At 42.7% G+C, this 20839-nt stretch overlaps 1 protein-coding gene across 1 annotated transcript in view; it reads right to left on the minus strand.

Annotated features, from left to right (window-relative positions):
• Nucleotides 1-18567, minus strand: part of LOC128350595 (pancreatic lipase-related protein 2-like) — a 60986-nt gene extending 42419 nt beyond the window's left edge. Inside the window, exon 1 of the mRNA XM_053308992.1 lies at nucleotides 18483-18567. The gene's annotated coding sequence lies outside the window, so the exon portion shown is untranslated. The remainder of the gene's footprint in view (nucleotides 1-18482) is intronic.
• Between the last annotated feature and the right edge of the window lie 2272 nt (nucleotides 18568-20839).

Here is a 20839-nt window from a genome sequence, read left to right on the forward strand (position 1 = left end):
ACAAAAAGGAGTTCACACTCTACCTGGCAAATGCTGGTCTGGGTTAAGCAGGGCAGCAAGGGGTCTTCTGCTGCCGAGAACACTCTGGCTACCTCCTCCTTCCTGGCTGGCTTGGGCCCTACTCGAGTTCAGGCTTCACTGCGGCCTACACGGAGGCCTCCGTGGAAGCCCCGCCCACCCGCCGATCAGCTGGGAGGTGGGAGAAAAGGAGCTCTTTGCAGCTTGCCTGCTGCTTCGATTGCGGCCAGCAGAACAAGCAGGAGAGACGGCGAAGAGGGCAAGTGGCTGAGAGGCTATGGGGCTGGGCAGGGGGCAATGGGTGCCCCTGGGGTGCCCCTCCAGGCAGTGGGGCCCCCAGACAACTGTCTCCCCTTGCCCTATCATTGTTACGCGCCTGCAAAGACATGATATGCACGCTCCGTGAGGCTCTCATCAGCAATCTAGTAGCAGTATTTTGTACCAGTTGCAGCCACTTGTGCAGCTTCAGTATACAACTCCATATTTATAGCAGTTGTAAATGGGGCTGTGTATCGGAGCATCCAATGCTGATGACTCTGCAGCGCATGTGTGCATGAGTGTGTGTTTGCTCACACACACACTGCCATACAGAGGCATCTGCTCCCACTGCAGCCATCTCTGTGCGTTCCTCACATTTCCAGTGCTGGGGGGTGGGGGTGAGGTTCTTCTGCAGGAACGTGAGCCCATGGGCCCAGCGGGAAAGGCATGCAGGCACATCAGGAAGGCACACACAGGCATCTGAGAACTGTAGTTCCTCCCAGTGCTCTTTTCCTCAGCTCCTCCTTATGCTTCCCTCTCCCCTTGCTTTGCCTCTTGGCTTCCTGCATACATGAGCAACGAAATGAGGTTAACAGAGCGCTCGCTCCATTAACCTCATTTAAGGGGAGGGTAATTTAGGCGGGCTAGCCACCTTGGGAGCATCAGACCCACCTGTGAGCCTGGTGGTTCCTACGATCCACGGAAAGTGGGCTAAGTTCCCTTAGCCCGCTTTCCGTGAATCGTTGGAACAGCCTTATTTAGTCTTTCTTTCCCATTCTGAGGCTTAGCCACAACTTTCATCTCAGATAAACCTATAATATATTGAAATCTCCACACAGACTCAGCAATTTCCTTTTAAACCATCTACCATGGTCCAGACTAGTGGGCAAAAGATTCATAAATGCATTCCACTAATAAAAAATTCTGAGTAATAGAATGTATCTTGGATGAAGCCTCCTTCTAAATAGTCAACATGAAGTTGGGGGGGGGGGTTCACTGTGTGCTAAGCAATAGTTGCTTCCTAGGCAAAAGTTTGGAAGCTCCTGACTCAAAGTAAGAATTGACTGAAGGTTACTGAGTGAGTTTGGCTAATAAGAAGCACAAGCAGGACAGCTGGAACACAGTCATTCCTTCTGTCAGAGAACATTAATTTTAGTCTTAATAGCAGAGCCAAGTTTCTTGCCAATTTCCATCAAAGACCTTAGGCAGTACACCTACATATATTTATTCTAAATGCAATCTGTCATTAGGGGAAGTGAGGTGTTTCATTTGGGATGCAGAGAGTGCTAGAGCTGAAGTTCACTCAATATCTTGAATGCTATAATAAATTTATAGCCTTTTAGATGGAGATTACGCTAACAGCATTGTGTTGCAGCTTATCTTGAAGTATGTGACATCTATCCTGACTGATTACATGGACAGTACATTGATGACACTTTAAGATGGTAACATCCTGGAAACTGACAGTAAAATGTTATCTCTTAGCTTCTCTATCTTGTACTCCTAGTTCAGTTTGAGAAATATAGCACTTAATGCATTATAGGCAGAGTGATGCATATGAAGGTCATTTGGACAAACCTGAGGAAAAATCCGGCCATGAGATCCTTAAGATCCATTAAGAAACACTGAGAAAAAATGCCACATAACAGTAAATGAAGGGGTCCCAGTTTCTCTCCAAGCTGCCTGTTAGAGGTTCAGTCTCATTACACTGTGCTCCACCCAGGAGATGTAAGCTTACTGGTATAGTACAATGGCAAGAAAAACAGTACGAAGTCCCTTATGTGAATCTGCAAAGTGGTCTCAAGCAAGCCACTCTCTTACAGCCTTGGACTGCTATGTGCAATTTTGAGATAATCATACTGATCTCCCTTATAAGGCTATTGCAAGAATTACAAGATTGTGCACACGACCATACTAGAGGCAGGGAGGGCGGGAGGCAGGGATGGACCTAATTTTCCCCAGACAATCTGTTGTGTCATCTTCTACGCACCATCCAATCCACACTGCTGTGTGCACTGTGGATTGTTGGAGGCAGAGACTAATTTCCCTGGCCTCCAGGAATCCCACAATGCACCATGCAATTAGAGTGATGCACTGGGGGATTCTTCCCGGATTTGGGCACTCGACTTTGCGTATGCTTGGGCTGAGTGCAGCCTGAGCATACACACAACCCTGGCACCGGGGTTAATGGCACTCTCAGACACAGATCCTCTGCCCTGCGCTTTACCCAGGTAGGACAAATAATGAACATTCTTACCACAATGTTTTGGTCATCTGGGTGCATTTGCCTTTGGTAGCAGGTTTCAGGAAGTAGCAGCCATGATTGTAATAAAGTGTTGTGCTTGCATGGGCTGGCACTTGTGAATATGCAGCTCTGAAAAGCACACCCTATGACCCTTTGCTTGCAATGTCTTTAGTAGGGCTGGTCCTACTAAACAACTTCCTGCCCCTTCATGGCCAATCAGGGGACAGTTCCTGCCAAATGGCTGTGTAATCTGCTACATCAGATGGACCAAGAGCATCCTACCTATACGGGAGAGAGAACCTTTCTGGTACTGGTTCAAGCCATGATGAAGGAGATTACTATGCTAGTAATAAAACGATTATGAGTACCCTCCCAAACTTATGGAGTAAGGAGGGACTAAAAATTACAAAAGTGGAATGCAGGGTCTCTGAAATGGAGGGTCTATCTACTGCTATGGAGCTAAGACTGTCGTAGCAGAAGAAATAAAGTCTTTTGGACCAAAATGGAGCATAGGAATATTTTGATTAGGATCCCCTAAAAAGCAGAAAAAAGAGTTCTGTTTCATATATAACTCTCCTGTTTACATAAAACTGGATCTTTCAAGGAATTAGACACACAGAAATAGTCCATTGCAATTTGGCTATGCCATCACATACAGGAGATCACTAAGAGCTTTCCAACTAAGATAAACCTACTTTGCATCCAGAAAGAAAAAGAAGCACATCTGGGGATCCCATCATGCTTCTCCTTAACTATGTCAAGGAAATCATCAATCAAAGGACTTTAAACGCTGCTAAGAGGCTGGCCAGGGATAAAAATATCCCTTTTCGAGAAAGATATCCAACATTTTTCATTGCCAGATATCATGGCTTGAGATCAGGGTACCTGAAGGATCATATACTAAGATGATATTTGGAGGCCTTTCTCCAGTTGCCTCCAGTGGGAGAGGCATTTCAGGTATGGAAAAAACCTGGAGAAAGGGTCTTTTCAGAGGTGGAATCCTGTTTGTGCAATGATCTCTCCAAGGAAGCTCACCTGGTCTTTCCAGTGGCAGATAAATACCTTTAAAAAAACTTTCCAAGGATTTTTAATAAGCCTGTTTAGTCCCTGTGCTTACTGATTTTATGCAACTTTATCTGCTGTTTCAGTATATTTTATTGTTTTTGAATTGTTGGTATGGGATTGTAAGCTGTGCAGGAAATATATAAATTGGTTGAACAAATAAGTGGGACCAACCAATCCTTCAAGGAATCAAGCAAGGCTGTATATTTCATCAAATCCATTAAAGCACTTGTATCCAAAGCAGCATAAGTACTCGCCAGACAACACCAGGAGTTTTTCAAACTCTACACATCTGCCCATCTGTTTAAATGCAGCACAGATGAAAAATAACTCTTTATGATGGCTGTGAGCCCAAACTGTTCTCTTATGCCAACTCGCCCCATTATTTCCTTTTAAGTGATGCTAAAGTATTTGTGGATATTGGCAACAGATTTTTGTATAATGATGAGTAATAGGAATTTGTTACCAGATTTCCTTTGATGGGTCTAGGCTGTACTACTCACAACAGTGGAGTCTATTGAAACATTTATTTTCAGGCTATTGAAACACTTATTTTCCATCTTGACCTATTGTGGGGCTTCGTATTCTCAGCTATGCATTGTTGTGTTCTTATAACCGTTCTCAAGGTGAAGGCTGTTCAATAGTAGTAACAGAAAGGTCATACCTTATTAGTACCAAGTAGGACATCACAAAGTAGTGAGCAAGCTTTTGATTTCTCTAGAACTAGTCTTCAAAGTGTATGTTGAGAGAGAGAATGTTCCTAGATAAAGTGTGTGTGTGTGCGGGGAATAACCTAGTCTGTATGTTGTAAAATGGAGTGCAAAAGGTGTTATGCAGGCTTAATTAAGTTGGACTGTTGTGATTCTCTTATATTTAACAGAAGGAGAGCAATTGGCCCTATCCAACCCCAGCACAGCTTCCCTCCAGTGGCTATTGTTGGTGTATAATTTACATTTCTTTTTAGACAGGAAGCCCTTTGGGGACAGGGAACAATCATGTATTTATTATTTCCCCACCACCATGTAAATGGCTTTGGAAACTTTTGTAGGAAAACGGTATCAATATTAATCAATTAAGAACATAAGAACATCCCTGCTGGATCAGGCCCAAGGCCCATCTAGTCCGGCATCCTGTTTCACACAGTGGCCCACCAGATGCTGTTGGAAGCCACAGGGACGAGTTGAGGGCATGCCCTCTCTCCTGCTGTTACTCCCCTGCAACTATGACTCAGAGGCATCCTGAGTTTGAGGTTGGAGGTGGCCCACAGCCCTCCGACTAGTAGCTGTTGATAGACCTCTTCTCCATGAAGTTATCCAAACCCCTCTTAAAGCCATCCAGGTTGTTGGCTGTCACCAGATCCTGTGGCGGAGAATTGCACAAGTTGATTATGTGTTGTGTGAAAAGGTACTTCCATTTGTTGGTCCTAGATTTCCTGGCAATCAATTTCATGGGATGATCCCTAGTTCTAGTGTTATGTGAGAGGGAGAAGAATTTATCTCTATCCACTTTCTCCACACCATGCATGATTTTACAGACCTCTATCATGTCTCCCCACAGTCATCTTTTTTCTAAACTAAATAGCCCCAGGTGTGGTAGCCTTGCCTCATAAGAAAGGTGCTCTAGGCCCCGATCACTGATCGTCTTGGTTGCCCTCTTCTGAACCTTTTCCAGTTCTACAATGTCCTTTTGTAGATGTGGTGACCAGAATTGTACACAGTACTCCAGGTGTGGCCACACCATAGTTTTGTATAAGAGCATTATAAAAGCAGTTTTATTTTCAATCCCGTTCCTAATGATCCCTAGCATGGAATTGGCCTTTTTCACAGCTGCCGCACATTGAGTCAATACTTTCAACGAGCTGTCCATCACAACCCCAAGATCCCTCTCTTGGTCAGTCACCAACAGCTCAGATCCCATCAGTGTATATGTAAAGTTGGGGTTTTTCATCCCAATGTGCATCACTTTACACTTGCCAACATTGAACCACATTTCCCATTTTGTCACCCACTCACACAGTTTGGAGAGATCCTTTTGGAGTTCCTCACAATCCGTTTTGGATTTCACTACCCAAAAGAGTTTGGTATCATCTGAAAATCTGGCCACGTTGCTGCTTACCCCTACTTCTAGATCATTTATGAATAAATTAAAAAGCACTGGTCCGAGTACAGATCCCTGGGGGGCCCCATTTCTTACTTCTCTCCATGGTGAAAACTCTCCATTTATCCCTACCCTCTGTTTCCTGTCCTTCAACCAGTTAGCAATCCACACATGTACTTGTGTCCTTATCCCATGACTGCTAAGTTTTCTCAGGAGTCTTTGATAAGGAACGTAGTCAAAAGCTTTTTTAAAGTCCAGGTATAATATGTCAACTGGATCACCTTGATCCACACACTTGTTGACAAAAGGTTTGTGAGGCAAGATTTCCCTTTGCAGAAGCCATGCTGGTTCTCTCCCAGCAGGGCCTGTTCTTCTTTTGTGCTTTACAATTGTGCTTTACAATGTTATCCTTGAGGATGCTTTCTATCAATTTGCTGAGAACAGACATTAAGCTAACCAGCCTGTGATTTCCCAGATCACCCCTGAATCCCTTTTTGAAAATCATTGTTACGTTGGCTACTTTCCAGTCTTCCGGTATAGAGCCTGATTTCAGGGATAAGTTTTTTAGCAAGGAGGTCAGCAATTTCACATTTGAGTTCTTTGAGGACTCTTGGATGGATGCTATCCGGCTATGACAATTTGCTAGTTTTCAGTTTTTTCAGACAGTTTAGAACATCATCTCTTGTCACTTACTCAGTTCTTTAGCCTCCATCCCTGGAAAGCCTCTTTCAGGAACAGGTATATGCTCAGTATCCTCTGCTGTGAAGACGGACGCAAAGAACTCATTTAGCTTCTCTGCAACTTCCATATCTTCCTTAATAATCCTTTTCACTCCCTCATTGTCTAATGGTCCAACCACTTCACTGGCAGGTTTCCTACTTCTGATGTATTTAAAGAAGTTTTTGTTATTTCCCTTGATGCTTTTAGCTAAATGTTCCTCAAACTCTCTTTTCACTTCCCTTATTGTCACCTTGCATTTCTTTTGCCACAGTTTGTGTTCCATTCTCTTCATTTGGACAGGCCATCCAATTTCAGAAGGAAATTAATCAATACTAAGCAATATTAATAGTACCAGTATATGCAAAACATCTCAGAATGAATGTGAGCCTGCTGATCATGGAAGTATCCACCATCATGCTTACAACGTTTGCCTCTTCAGACAAACATTGCAAGTGTGAACTGCACAGCAGTGGGAGTGAGGGGGAATGACTGACTGCTGGAGGCAGAAGTTCCATTCACATCTGAAGAGGGCTATAGTCCTGGATAAAGCACTCCTAATGTTATAAGCAAAGTTAATGTGTGAGACCTAAGTCCACAAAAGAACTTTTATGCGTAGGAAACTTCTGTTACAGTAGCATCTTTTCTTCAGAAATATAACTGTACTTCAAAGTGTTCTGCTTTGTTTTGGATATATAAGCAGCAAAAAGTATATTGACTATTAGATGTTGATATATTTTTTAAAAAACCAGGATGAAGTCTAGTTTCATCTACAGAACTGTGTTGACAAAATTGTTCAAGGATTTTTACTTACCAATGTTGTATAGTGCAATCTGGAAGATAACACTTGAAGGTAACAGTTTCAACTTGTTGTATAGAACATAATTTCTTGTAAGATTTTGTCCTTTGCTGCTGTCAGTTTCCTAGGAGCCATGGATTTCTGCCTTCTGTTGCATTGTTTCTTTGCCTGTTGCCTTCTGCTCTAGCAATAAGCTTTTATGGACAAGGATTCTTGAAGGGAGGGCTGTAAACAATGAGGCTTTGACTTGGTTCTGTATCTTCGGGGGTAGCTTGTTTCTCAATTTCATCTCAGAACTGCTGATGGCCTACTTCTACCTTAAAGGTCTTTTAAATTTTAAGCCAGTGGGAGCTGTAATATCTCTGGAACCAAAGCCATTTAGAAACTTCTTTAGCAATCTTTCCTTTAGTGGGAGTAAGAACACAATAGATGGAGAGCTATATTCAGTGTAACTGAATGCTGATCTTTTTTGTCTTTTTGGTATTCCAATATAGGCAAGTGAATGGACATAACCACTACCGTTCTCCATTAGAGGTAGCAGGCTAGACGTTGCCCTTAATGCAGGTAGTTGTTTGCAGGAACCTGGAAGAAAATGTCTTCATTCCCTAGTGTCTTTCCCTTTCTCCACAAGTCTCAACTTGAAATGTGGCTAGAATTGGAACAAAGGCATAGAGATAGTTTTATCTTGGAGGCAGTATTGATGTGTTGCTTTTATATAACTGAGGTTCATTGTGATGTAATAAGTTAGGAGGAGAAAGACTGTATTGGGTTGAATTATGTTAGGTTTAGAATTTAACTTGGTTAGGAAAGGGATTAACCCATATTCTATAAAGATTCTGGGCTCTGCAGCCCAATGGGAACCCCTAGCAGAAGGGGGAGAGAGTAGGAGAGTGGGAGTTAAAACAAGAAGTTCTAGTAAGAACTAATCTGCCTACTATTCTTTCACTATAATCTTAATTGATAATTACCATCTTCACAAGTTAGTCCACTTGCATCTCAAACGTTCATGCATCTGTCATCTTGAATTGGGGTGGATGTCATCACAAACTATGCTGTTGGGGAATCCCTATGTTTCCCTACAACTGTACCAGGTTTGGTTTAAATCAGTTAGGCAGTTCACAAATTAGCCCACACACTTCAGTCACATGTCTGCCATCTTGAATTGACGTGGATGGCATCATCACAAACTACACCTTTGAGTTGTCCTTACAACTGTACCCAATTTGGTTCAAATCAGTTAGGTGATTCACGAGTTGATTCAAATAATTAGGTGATTCAAATCAGTTAGGTGATTCACTGCTTGCACATCAAATATTCATGTGCCCGCCATCTTGAAATGGGGTGGACTCTAGTCCCTCCATATTATCTGTATTCTGATTTTTAGTCATCCTAATTTTGATGGTTTTTACTATCTTCTCAAGTGTTAGAAGCTTTAGATCTGGAAGCAATTATTTAATATTTATTTATGTATTTATGTATTTACTTTTTATTTAACACCTTTTTATTCCGCCCAAAACGCAAGTTCTCTGGGCGGTTTACAACAAAACAATAAGAACAAACAAAAAAAAGGTTAAAAGATTTCAACAATTAAAATTTAAAACATTAAAAATCTTAAAACACAATTAAAGCAATATCTAATTAAAAGCCTGGGTGAACAAATGCGTCTTGACTGTCTTTTTAAAAGTTGTAAGAGATGCGGAGGCTCTTATTTCAGCAGGAAGTGTGTTCCAGAGCCTCAGGGCAGCAATGGAGAAGGCCCGTCCCCAAGAAGTAGCCACTAGTCGAGCCAGTGGAAACTGCAGACGAACCTCTCCAGATGATCTCAATGGGCGGTGTGGTTCATAGCAAAGATGTTCTCTTAAATACTCAGGGCCCAAGCTGTTTAGGGCTTTATAAGTTATAACCAAAACCTTGTACTTTGCCTGGAAACTTATCGCAGCCAGTGTAGATATTTTAAGATAGGGGTGATATGATCTCTTCGAGATGACCCAGAGATCAACCTGGCTGCAGCATTCTGGACTAACTGCAGTTTCCGGACTACGTACGAAGGCAGCCCCACATAGAGCACATTGCTGTAGTCAAGTCTGGAGGTTACCAGCAGATGTACTACTGTTCTGACGTAGCTTATCTCAAGAAACAGGTGCGGCTGGCGTATCAGCTGAAGCTGATAAAAGGCACCTCTGGCCACTGCCTCAATCGTGTCCAGAAGCACCCCCAGACTGTGTACCAGTTCCCTCTGGGGAAGTGTGACCACATCCAGAACTGGCAGATCAAAATCATCTCCCGAGTTCCGATCCCACACAATAAGTACCTCCATCTTATCTGGATTCAGCCTCAGCCTGTTACCTCTCATACAGCCCATCACTGCCTCCAGGCAGGCATTTAGGGAGGTTATGCCTTCTCCTGATGATGCTGACATGGAGAAAAATATTTGGGTGTCATCAGCATACTGATAACACCCTGCACCTAATCTCCTGATGATCTCTCCCAGCGGTTTCATGTAGATGTTAAACAACATCGGAGACAATATGGAGCCCTGAGGGACACCATACAAAAGTTCAGTTTTTGAAGAACAACAGTCCCCAAGGGACACCATCTGTAATCTGCCCGAGAGGTAAGAGTGGAACCACTGCAAAGCAGTGCCTTCCACCCCCAACCCCCCCCCATACGCTCCGGAAGGATACTATGGGTAATAGTATTGAAAGCCGCCAAGAGGTCCAAAAGGACCAACAGAGTCACACTTCCTCTGTCAATTCCCATTTGGAGATCATTCATCAAGCCAACCAAGGCAGTCTCAACCCCATAGCCCACCCGAAAGCTGGTCTGAAACAGGTCTAGAGAATCAGTTTTATCGAAGGCTGCCTGGAGTTGAGAGGCCACCACCCTGTCAATTACCTTGCCCAGCCACGGAAAGTTGGAGACAGGCCAATAGTTGCTCAATTCTGAGGAATCCAAGGCAGGCTTCTTCAGGAGAGATCTAATAATCACCTCCTTAAGGCAAGGAGACATCCTGCCCTCCCTCAGAGAAGCATTTGTGGTCTCTACTAGGCCTTCTACAACGACCTCCCTGCCAGATAGTATTAGCCATTTTGGGCAAGGGTCAAGAGAACAGGTGTTAGGCTGCATCACTCCAAGCAGCTTGTCCACATCCTCACGAGTCACAAAATGAAACTGATTCAGCCTAACCACATAAGAGTCATCGCTGGACACCTCCGATTCAGACACTGCAGTAATTGTGGGGTCTAAATCCAAGTCAGCCTGAATACGAGAGATTTTATTCACACAAAAATGATTAAACACGTCACAGTGAGTAATAGATGGTTCCAAATTTTGATTCAAGGGAGGAGGGGCACTCACTAGCCCTCTCACAACCCTGAACAACTCTGCTGGGCATGAACTTGCGAGACAAAAAGAATTGCTTCTTTGTCGTCCGTATTGCCAAAGCATAGATCTTCAAATGTGCTCTATGTTGTAATCTGTTGGATTCAAGTTGAGTCTTCCTCCACTTGTGCTCCAGTCTACCTCACTGCCTCAGCCCCCATAGTTCTTCTGTATACCAAGGGTCCAATAATGAAGCAGGTTGGAGAGGATGCTTAGATGCGATCATGTGTACTGCCCTGGTGAGCTTGCTGTTCCCATTCTCCACCAGGACATCAACAGGATCACCAGCAGAGCCAACACTTAATCCCTTCAAGGCTTCTTGGAACCCTATTGGATCCAATAACCTTCTCAGGCGGACCATTCTAATGGGCCCCTCACCCCTGCAAAGGTGGGGTGTGACTGTGAGTCAAACCTTAACCAGATGGTGGTCCGTCCATGACAATGGGGAAATCACAGGAGTCCCCACCCACGGAACACCACCCTGATCAGAGTGAAAAACCAGATCAAGGGTGTGACCCGCAATGTCCGTTGGTCTGAAGACTCTTTGGGATAGGCCCATAGTTGTCATGGCTGCTATGAACTCCTGAGCCGCCCCAGACAAATTGGCCCCAAAGTGGACACTGAAGTCCCCCAGCACCACAAACCTGGGAGACTCCAATGCCAATGTTTTTTTTTTTTCCCGATTGTGAGCCCTTTGGGGACAGGGATCCATCTTATTTATGTATTATTTCTCTGTGTAAACCACCCTGAGCCATTTTTGGAAGGGCGGTATAGAAATCGAATGAATGAATAAATAAATAAATAAATAAATAAATAAATAAATAAATAAAATAAAATAAAATAAAATAAACCTGATACCAAGTGGCTCTGCTCAGTTAGGGACTCCATCGGGCAGCAATTAGATTGAAGGATTTTTACCATCTTGAAAAATCTGTTTGATTTAATAAGATAAAAATTGAATATTCCACATTGCTCTAGGCTACATCTATTTCAGTGTAGATCTTTTATCTCTAATGCAGAAATAATATCCGAAGCTAACAGACAATTGACAAAGTTTGAAATAATGGTATTAGAAGCTCCAGACTCTTTTAAAGGTCTGGTTCCTAAATTGTACTTATTGCTTATAAGTCATACATTGAATCCTTTAATTAGGCTTAAAATGTGCAGGGGGAAATGATTTTCAACGAGAAATTGAAGAGCAAGAGTGGAATCGAATTTGGAAATGGAAGCCAGTAGCAGCATCTTCAGCCCAAATTAAGGAGAATTTCTAAGGAAATATAACACTTTTTCCATAGATGGTATTTGGCCCCTTCTAAATTAGCTCACATTAATAAAGACTGCCCCCCCCACTTTGTTGGAGTGGTTGTGGAGTAATGGGAACATATTATCATTTATGGTGGACTTGTCCTGAAGTTTCATCTTTTTGGGTAGAACTATTTATAGAGATGAGCAAGATCACAAAACAGAAAATTGGCTTCTGCCCACAGTTGGCACTATTAAATATATGTTCTGGGGCAAATGTGGATTTATCATATAAAGAATCAATTGTATTTATGCTAACTGCTGCTAGAATGTCTATAGCCAGATAATGGAAAAATCAAGCTACAACTATAGATAACTGGTATAAGAATTTATGGCACATTGAGATTTCATAAAAGTTGACTCATACTATCTGGTTTCGTTCAAATCAAGTTAAAATAATGTCTTTAATGCTGTATTGTCCGTTTTTATTTTATATACTAACTGGGAAAAGTATGGTTACTCTTTTCCTTCTGAATATATTAATGTGTGGATGGGTTGTTGAATTGGGGATGCTATGTAATTGATTGAATGGGTTTGAATTTTTTGTTTCCCTTTTATATCCTCGTATATTCAGTTATTGTTTGAAGGCTTGTGTATATTTTAAATAAAGAATAAAATATAAAAAATGAATTGGAGTGGATGGCATCAATACAAATGATGCCACTGAAGTATCCCTACAACTGTACTAAATTTGGTTCAAATCGGTTACCACTTTCACCTCAAATGTTCTCATTTCCACCATCTTAAATTGGGGTGGGTGACATCATTACAAACTACGCCATTGCGGTGTCCATTTGTATCCCTGCAACTGTACCAATTTTGGTTAAAATCAGTCCAGGCATTGTGAAGTTGATAGAGGGGGACACACACATGAGAGAGAGAAAGCTGGGTGATCTCATAAGCTTACTTTCCTTAAGGATAGTAGCTAAAAAGAGAGAGAGTAAGGTGTGAGATAGTAGGAACACCCTGGGTGAGAAGAGGATGGGAGAAACTGTGTACGTAAGTACACAGTTGTATGTTTAGTATGTAATACTACAGTATAAAGTTTGGATGAGTTGTAAATGCTTTGGAAAGAACAAAGCTGAAAAGAAGTTTCCAATTAAGGCTGTGTATGCCTTGTGTGTGTAAAGAAATAAAAAGTAAATTGTAAAGTATCAATTTTGTAATTGAACTAGCAAATAAAATTTAAAAAGCAGCAGCAGAGATTTTCACCATCTCCTTCAGACCAAGAGGTTATATCTTACAGGGGGATCCAGAGAGCTTCTTGGGCTAGTGGAAGGCACTTCTGTACAGGTGTGCATTTGTCCCTTGTTTCCACTGATTCACTCACTTCAGATGCAGCCCACTGTGCCACACCCCAAATCATTCTAGACAGTCCTTCTGATCCCCAGGAACAGCTTGGGATGGGGGCAGGGGCAAGAGGATGCAGGAGGAAAGAGGCAGGAAAGTTTGATTGCACAAGTAGAACTCCACTCAGGCTTTTGTGCATTTTGAGATAGCAACCCTGAACTCATGTCATTAATCAATTTGGACTGAAGGGACATACTACAGCCACCTGGCTTAAGCTAAATAGATCCAGGTCTAGTCAGAGCCTGGATGGGTGACTACTGGGGAACCAGTGTTTTCTCTACTTTTTTTCATCTGTGTGTGGAATGATTTTTGTTCTGGGAAGTATTACCAAGGCAGTTTGTGTGCATGTGCATTCAGGGCAGGGCCTTCCTGATTCAACCTGAGCAGGATCTAAAATTAACTGAGTGGACATCCAAAAATGTGTGAGTGTGTACATGTGCACATGCTTTAGAGGGAACACTAATGGGAACCACATGTATGTTGCCTTGAGTTCCACCACGGGAGAAAAGCAGGATATATGAGAGTGGAGGGGGGAGAGAGAGAGAGAGAGAGAGAGAGAGAGAGAGAGAGAGAACGAGAACATTTTCAAGGGATGACTTATAGAAGGTGAGAGTGAACAAGATCTGGCAAGATCAAGATTGACCCTCCACTCTTTCCTCCATATTTGCTGCTGAATCTTGATTGAATAAAGAAGGCCCAATTACATCTTCTCAAATTAATTATTGGCTGTTAATGGTGGGGATGGGCAATTTACACTGGTAGAAGTGGGAGGATGTGATTTTGTATGTATAAGTGATCAGATCAGAGGGTTTGCTGGTCTTGTATTTCATATAGTATCTGAAGTCTATTTGGAATCTAGTGCTTATGTTGCACTGCTAACCACTAGATGGTGCAGAAGTACTCTTTTCTCTTTGACAGAAAATCAGTCTTGTTGAAATATTTCTAATCTCACACAATCCATTTTTAGCTTAATGAATTCACAGTTGTTACCTATTTGCCCAGATACCTTCCCCTGCTTCTGTTGCTGACATACTACATTATGTCAGCATTGGATAACTTATATTTTGAACCTGGGAAAATGAAAATAATGTGTTCCCCAGATAATGGGCCCTTTCACACAACCATCAAATAGGAGATAGGAGGCAGTATATACAGGTATTCATGGTTTTGTGAACCCATGGGAATCATTCCAGTCCTGGTCCTCCAAAATAGGATAATCCAGATTCTGTACCTTGGTCTTAACCAAGGTAGGTTAGATAGCCATCCTAATGTATTATTTTGGTCACGTGTGGATCCACTCACCTCTTCTATACAGCTCTTGGGGAATAGCAGCCATTACAACAGAGAGCTGTGGTTACAGGGGCTCCAGCTATGGATATGCTACTCTGCAAAGCATACTCCTTGATCCAATCTCAGCAGTCTCTTCAGCAGGGCTGGGTGCACTTCCTGCTCCTTGGTGGTCAATTAGAGGACAGATGTGATTTAAAGAGGCCTTCCAGGCTACTGGAAGCGTGCTAGAAAGGCTTTCTAAGCTAGGAGGACCTTCTATTGTTCCAGCACCCAATTTTAGCAATGGGGTCCTCAGTTGTCTTACTCGTGTGTGTGTGCTGGGTTGGTGTTCCAAAGAGAGATTCTACTTGTCTATGGCTACTAGGATAGGAGTACCCCCACACACACAACTCACCCTCATATGGATCTGTGAAAGGGATCAATATGTTCACTGCCACTCTGATTTTTATTTAGAACATACTTACAGAACTCTCATGGGCATCTACTGGATATTGTCTATGATGTGAAAAGTGACAAAAGATGCAATTCCTCTCTCCAGAAGTGAGCACAAGCACAATGGCCTGCACAATCAGTAACTGCAGCCCATGTTATGGCATATATGTGGAAGGTATGACACCAGTGCTTCATCAATTAGGATTAATGGTAGGGGAAGTGTATGCAAGGGAGATGGGGCATAGTTCAGTGGTAGAGCATCTGCTTTGCATGCAAAAGGTCCCAGGATCAATCCCTGGCATCTCCAGGTAGGACTGGAAAAACCCCCTGTTTGAAACCCGGGAGAGCTCCTGCCAGTCAGAGTAGATATTATTGAGCTAGATGTTCAGACAAGGTATAAAGCAGCTTCCTACATTCCTATGAAATTGTACCAGCTCAGAAAAAAGGCAAAACACAGCAGCAAAACACGGGAGGTGGAGCACCTGCTCATGCTGCTGCATGTGTGCAACCATTAAACATGTTGCTGAACAGAGGAATTCTGCTATGACTTAGTTGAGTATGTGACTCCCATTATTTCCACTGGGTGTTAGGAATGTACACTAACCACAGTTTGGGAGTGGAGCCCAGGAGCTTTAAAAAGAGGAGAGCAGTCCCTTACTTCTTCTTCATCACCCCATGCAGCTGCCTTCCGGGCATCCCAAGAATCACTGTGCAGCACCAGCACACACGGTGCCCATGAGTGGACACCATGTGGGTGCTGGTGCCATGTTGGGATCCTTGTGGGATGTGCGCCACCCCAACAGGAAGCTGCATGGAACAGGTAAGGACCTGCTCTCCTTTTTCTTAAAGCTTCTAGACCCTGCTCCTGAACTGTGCTCAAACCACAGTTCGAACCACAGTTCGTGCACATCCTTGCTGGGAGTTATGTCATGCAGCTGCATTTGCACACCTTTAAGATGGAGCAGAACAACTCTGTTCCACAATAGCTCTGTTGTGGTTAGACACACACACAGCAGTGCAGTTGTGAGCTACTGAGGCTGTTCTCATGAGCAACCAAGAGTGGGCTAAAGCAGCCAAGTGCAGTCTTGGCTGCTTGTGAGAAGCAGTAGGAGGCAAGTTGCTGTGTAATTAAATAAATAAATAAATAAATAAATAAATAAATGCTAGCGCAGCAAACTTGCCTGTGGATCCTGTTAAGGGAGCAAGTGATCCCTTAGTCCTGTTGTTTTAAATTGTCTGCCAGCCCTGGCTACTTGCAGCCAGGTCCAGCAGACTGCAGGGCTCCTGGTTGACACCGGGATACCCATAATGGACAGCACACTTGCTGATTATGGGAGTTCCGGGTTGGGGTGTGTGTGGCAGAACAACGTGTTCCAGCCCTCAACCCTCTGTACTGTTGAAGGAAATGGAGGATCATCTGAGTGTGCAATCCACATACCCAGCACCCTCCATGGATTGTCTGTGGGAAAGATAAGGTAATGAAACCTTCCTCCCCACCTGTTCGCCAAGCCTTTCTCACAGATTGTGAGAAAGGGCTCATTATTTGCAGTATTCAAATGCAAATTATTATAATGCTCTATTAGCATTGTTCCATTTTATGTCAGTATTCCAACTTCACCTGACTGAAGCTAAGTTGGCAGTGCACCTCCACGTCAGCTTAAGTGAAACTTAGGCACTGACACAGAAAGGAGTGCTTGGTTACTAATGAAAACATAGATATAGCAGGTGTAATGGAAACCTGGTAGAATGGTGAGAACCAGTGGGACACGGTTACTCCTGGATATAACTCTACAGAAGGGACAGGGAGGGGAAGATTGGGGGAGGAGTAGCACTGTATATCAAAGAAGGGATAGATTCCAACACGCTAGAAAACCTAGGTGGACCGGAGTCCTCCATAGAGTCATTATGGGTAACATTACGAGGACTGAAAGGAAATGTGTTACTAGGGAAGTGCTCTAGTTCTCCAGATCAAAACGCTGAGAGTGACCTGGAGTTAGCAAATAAGAAAGGTGTCAAAGAGAAACAGGGCAGTAATGATGGGTGACTTCAACTACCCACACATGGACTGGGGAAATTCGCATTCAGGTAATGAAAGAGAGGACAAATTTCTAGACATGCTAAATGACTGTGCCTTAGAACAGTTAGTCATGGAACAACCAGAGGGATGGCGACCTTGGACTTAACCCTGAATAGTGCACAGGAGCTGGTGCAAGATTTCAGAGTTGCAGAACCATTGGTTAGCAGTGACCATAGTGTGATCCATTTCAGCATATATCCAAGTGGAGAATTGTCAAGAAAGTCCAACACAGATGTACTGGACTTCAGAAGAGGAACCTTCTCAAAAATGAGGGGACTGGTATAAAGGAAGTTGAAAGGGAAGTCAGTGGGGTCCAATCACTCCAGAAAGCATGGAACTTATTTTAAACCACAATACCAGAAGCTCAGTTGGAATGTATACCAAGAAGGAATAAAGTGCCACCAAATTCAGGATGATGCCAGCATGGCTAACAAGTAGAGTGAGTGATGCTATAAAAGGAAAGTTTTGTTTTGTAAACCACCCAGAGAACTTGCATTTGGGGCAGTATAGAAATGCATTAAATAGATAGATAGATAGATAGATAGATAGATAAAAAGACTTCCTTCAGAAAATGGAAGTACTGCCCAAATGAAGAGAACAGGAAGGAACATAAACTCTGGCAAAAAAAATGCATTGCAAGGAGACAATAAGGGATGCAAAAAGAGAGTTTGAGGAGTATACAGCTAGAATTGTCAAGGGGAATAACAAAAACTTCTTTTAAGTTTTTGGACCCTGAAGACATACCTATTTTCCCAGACTTTTAAATGAAATCTTTAAAAAAATTTTTTTTAATGTGTTTCTACCTATTGTGATTTTTACCTGTTTTATGAATTTTAAATGTTTGATATTTTATATTATGTTTTAATCTGTACACCGCCTAGGGATTTCTATCTTAGATGGCATAGAAATTCAATAAATAGATAAATCAGAGGCTGTTGGCCCCTTAAATGATGAGGGTGTGAAAGGGATTATTAAGGAGGATAAGGAGATTGCAGAGAAGCTAAATTAATTCTTTGCATCTGTCTTCACATCAAAGGATATGGACCATATACCCTCTCTGGAATTGAACTTTTCAGGTTTAGCGGCTGAAGAACTGGGCCAATAAGAGGTGATAAGGGAAGGTGTTCTAAACTGTCTTGAAAAACTAAAAATTAACAAATCACCAGGGCCAGATGGCATCCACCCAAGAGTTCTGACGGAACTCAAATGTGAAATTGCTGATCTCCTAGCAAAAATATGTAACTTGTCCCTACAATCAGGCTCTGTACCAGAGGACTGGAAAGTAGCCAATGTAACTCCGATTTTCAAAAAAGGGATCCAGGGTGGATCCGGGAAATTACAGGCTGGTCAGCTTAACTTTGGTGCTGGGTAAAGTGATGGAAGGCATACTTAAGAACAAAATTGTTAAACAGAACCAGCATGGCTTCTGTAAGGGCAAGTCTTGCCTCACTAACCTTTTGGAGTTCTTTGAGAGTGTGTGGATAAAGGTGATCTGGTTAACATAGTATACTTGGACTTCCAAAAAGCTTTTGACAAGGTTCCTCACCAAAGGCTCTTGAGTAATTTAGCAGTCATGGGATAACGGGACAGGATCAGTACCTGGTTGAAGGACAGGAAACAGAGTGTAGAGATAAACTGGCAGTTTTTACAATGGAAAGAAGAAGGAAGTAGGGTCCCCCAGGGATCAGTACTGGGACCAGTGCTCTTTAACTTGCTCATAAATGATCTAGAAGTTGGTGTAAGCAGGGAAGTGGCCAATTTTGCAGATGACACTCAACTATTTAGAGTAGTGAAATCCAAAACAGATTGTGAAGAGCTCAAAAAATATATCTCCAGACTGGGGGAGTGGGCGACAAAATGGGAAATGTGGTTCAATGTTGGCAAGTGTAAAGTGATGCATATTGGGGCAAAAAACCTAACTTCACATATACGCTGATGGGATCTGAGCTGTCGGTGACTGACCAGGAGAGAGATTTTGGGGTCATGGTGGGCAGCTCATTGAATTGTCAACTCAGTGCACGAAAAAGGCTAATTCCATGTTAGGAGTCATTAGGAAGGGGTTTTCAAATAAAAATGCTAATATTATAATGCCCTTGTGCAAATCTGTGGTACGGCCACATCTGGAGTACTGCGTACAGCTTTGCTCATCCTATATTAAGAAGAATATTGTAGAAATAGAAAAGGTGCAGAAGAGGGCAACCAAGATGAACACCTTCCTTAAGAGGCTAGGCTACAGCATCTGGGGCTCTTTAGCTTGGAAAAGAGGTGACTAAGGGGAGACGTAGTGTATAAAATGGAGTAGAGATGGCGGACAGAGAGAAATTTCTCTCTCACACACACAACACTAGAACCAGGGGTCATCCCATGAAATTGAAGGTCGGGAAATTTAGGGCCAACAAGAGGAAGTACTTTTTCACACAGTGCATAATTAATCTATGGAATTCTTTGCCATGGATGTAATGATAGCCACCAGCTTGGATGGCTTTAAAAGGGGCTTAGACAAATTCATGGAGGACAGGTCTATCAATGGCTACTAGTCTGGTGGCTGTGGGCCACCTCCAGCCTCAGACGCACAATGCCTTTCAATACCAGTTGCAGGGGAGCAACAGCAGGAGAAAGGGTTCCCCAGAGGCATCTAGTGGGCCACTGTATGAAACAGGACTAGAAACAGGCCTTGGGCCTGATCTAGCAGGGCTGTTCTTATGTTCTTAACTTCACATCCAAGAATAACTGAATTCTTTTAAAAAATAATTAAAAATCAACAAATAAACTGATTTACTGATTTACTGCACAGTGGTAAAACTGCCGCCCTGTAACCAGAAGGTTACAAGTTCGATCCTGACCAGGGGCTCAAGGTTGACTCAGTCTTCCATCCTTCCGAGGTCGGTAAAATGAGTACCCAGAATGTTGGGGGGCAATATGCTAAATCATTGTAAACCGCTTAGAGAGCTTCCAGCTATAGACCGGTATATAAATGTAAGTGCTATTGCTATTACTTAAAATTAAATACACAGAGTCCTGCCATCCTCCACTACCTGTATACCAAATTTCAGAACTCACTGTCCAGCCATTACGATGTTATGATTTCCCCCCCTCTTTTTCTCATAGGCTGTGGGGTTTTTTGGTTTGAAAAGGTGCTCTTGAGCAACTGTGCTACTTCAAAAGGACTCCTGTCTTGTTTTCTTCCTTTTGCAATAGTAGGGGTGTGCAAGAGCAGTGAAAAATAATTTTAAAATAAACCAAGGGGGAAAATATCTGAGAAGTACACATGCAAAGAAACTGGTACCTAGGCTTTCTGCCCGCTCCCAGTGAGTCCCAAAGTTAAAGCAGTGCTTAATGACAGTAGATGGAATATGCAACATTGGGTTGTGCTCCTGTGCAGATGTACTTGTGCAAGGGCACTGGGAGAAAAAATATTTTGAAACATTAAAAAATAAAAATAATAACCAGAAAGCATACATATGCACACACTCACTCCTTGCCTACCTGGGCACAGATAAATGCACCAACAGGAAGCAGAAGATGGGGCACACCCACCTCCTCTGCCATCATATTGGTCAGAAATTGATGGGATAGATGGGAAGAAGCCTGTCGTATAAATAATCCAAGGCTTGAAAAACCATAACAAACCATAACCAATGGCAATAAAAAGTAGTAATGTGAACAGCTCAGAGTTACTCCAGTTTCTGCATATTTAAGTTTATACATGCTCATATGCGCTTTATATGTTTTTGTTCTAATTCGTCCTGACTTACACTGCTTCCTCTCACAGTAAAGCCACCCATCTGGGAAACCTCCAGGTGTATTGTGC

This window comes from Hemicordylus capensis, chromosome 3 (genome assembly GCF_027244095.1).
Source record: "Hemicordylus capensis ecotype Gifberg chromosome 3, rHemCap1.1.pri, whole genome shotgun sequence".
Lineage (NCBI taxonomy): Eukaryota > Metazoa > Chordata > Lepidosauria > Squamata > Cordylidae > Hemicordylus > Hemicordylus capensis.